General features: G+C 46.7%; 1 long non-coding RNA gene across 1 annotated transcript in view; it reads left to right on the top strand.

Annotated features, from left to right (window-relative positions):
- The window catches only part of LOC120222341, a 9,691-nt gene that overhangs the window by 3,996 nt on the left and 3,592 nt on the right, over nt 1-2,103 (top strand). The window contains exon 2 of the long non-coding RNA XR_005526025.1: nt 713-894. This is a non-coding gene — a long non-coding RNA (uncharacterized LOC120222341). The remainder of the gene's footprint in view (nt 1-712; nt 895-2,103) is intronic.

The raw sequence follows: 2,103 nt of genomic DNA on the forward strand, positions 1-2,103 counted from the left end.
GAGAGAGAGAGACAGTGTGAGCAGGGGAGGGTCCGAGAGAGAGGGAGTCACAGACTGAAACAGGCTCCAGGCTCTGAGCTGGCTGTCAGCACAGAGCCCGACACGGGGCTCGAACCCACGAACCGCGAGATCATGACCTAAGCGAAAGTCGGACGCTTAACCGACTAAGCCACCCAGGCGCCCCTTTTTTTTTAATTTATTTCTAAGAGAGAGAGACAGCGTGAACAGGGGAGGGTCAGAGAGAGAGAGAAAGATACAGACTCTGAAATAGGCTCCAGGCTCTGAGCTGGCAGTCAGCTCAGACCCACGAACCGCGAGATCATGACCTAAGCGAAAGTCGGACGCTTAACCGACTAAGCCATCCAGGCGCCCCGCCTGTGCTTTTAAATTCTGGGTCCAGCCTCATTTCCATTGTTGCTGGGTCCAAGGACTCGAGTCTGGTAACAGTACGTGGAAAAGTCATCAATCCATGAGTATCCTTAGGATGTACTTGTTAATATTAATAGCATCTCAGCCTTGGACATTGTATTTCCAGAGCCTTTGGGTTAAACGAAACACTTAAGGGTATTTTTGTTCCCAGAAGCCTGATCAAAGTCACCAGAAAGTCTTGCCTGGAGTTACATGTGAGGATAAGGCCTCGACAATAAAAGTAGAGATTCAGGGCCTGTAGTTAATATGCCATCTAACATAAATATTCCCCTTAAATCCACAGGTCTCACTTTCCAGGAAAAGACAGATTCCATGAGTTTCTGAATAAACAGTGTCTTGTCCCTGACGATTCTCTTGACCAGAGGCCTCTTAGCAAGATTCAGAGAAGAGCTGGAAGAGTCATTTGGGCAGATGTTGGACTCAGTGACCATTTCCCAAGAGCAGCTGAAACTGAGCAAGTCCCAGGTGAGCTGTATTTCCAAAGGATTTGAGATTTCTAAGAATGTGCACAATTTTGAGAGCAGCACTACACGCACATAATAGTCCACTGGGAAAAAGCATGGAAGAGAAGATAGAAGATTAAGACACAGCCAGGTGGAGCCTAGGTGCATATGCAGATCGTGGATCATTGCTGTGTAAACCGTATGGTCCAGAGCGGGGTCCTGATTTTCCTCTAGTCCGGATGGAGGCCATAATCAAAAGAGAAATGGGCATTTTTATGAAGTACATTTTCCATTTAGACAGTTCCTCACAGTAAATGCTTTCTGTCACATAGGCAACGAGGTCCTCATCAAAAAAAAAAAAAAAAAAATCGCCCAGACTCCATATCACCAGTCCTTCCTCCCTCTCTTATTTGAACCGACTTCAGTTGCTTTTAATTTCCCTCCTTCCTCCATACGTGGTTCTATCAGGATCCTCAGTGACTTCCTGTTGTTAAATCCCATGCTCAGTTTTTACTGGACCTTCCAAGCAGCATCTAACATCGATACTTCCTTCTTTGTTGCAATACTCCCGTCATTTGGTGCTCAGAACGCCATGCCCTCTCGATGTTTCTGCCTTATTGACCACTTCTAGGGTTCAGCTACTTTTTCTAATTTCTCTTGGCTCCCACCCTCTTAACTTAATCCTCAGAGCGTTTCAGGGCTCATTCCCTACATCTTTTGTGTCTGTACTTACTCCTTAGTGCTCTTGTCCAGTGTCACGGTTTAAGCAGCACTCATGCCAGTGGCTTCCTCTTTCCTTCTCCAGCTTGCACTTCTCCCCCAAGCATCACCTCCTGTACCTCACTGCCCCTTTGACATCTCTGAGGTGCACATCTCTACAGGTGCGTCCATCTTACCGTTTGCCAAACCAAGTTCCAAATCTCTCCTGAGGCCTCTTCCTTCCACGGTTTCCCTCTTTCAGTTAATAGCTTCTCTTAGCTTCTTAGATAAGGGGTCAGCAAACTTCTGTAAAGGGCAAAATAATAAGCTTTTGTGGGCCAGGTAGTCTCTGTTGCAACTGCTCAACTCTGTGACTACAGCACGGCAGCAGCCATAGACAGAGCAGGAGCCAAGGGGCACATCTCCTCTTCTCATACTTTTTTTTTTTTTTTTAATGTTTTATTTATTTCTAGGGGAGAGAGAGAGAGAGCGCGTGAGCAGGGGAGGGTCAGAGAGAGAGGGAGTCACAGAC

This window comes from Hyaena hyaena, unplaced genomic scaffold (genome assembly GCF_003009895.1).
Source record: "Hyaena hyaena isolate Hyena2069 unplaced genomic scaffold, ASM300989v1 scaffold_871, whole genome shotgun sequence".
NCBI classification, from domain to species: domain Eukaryota; kingdom Metazoa; phylum Chordata; class Mammalia; order Carnivora; family Hyaenidae; genus Hyaena; species Hyaena hyaena.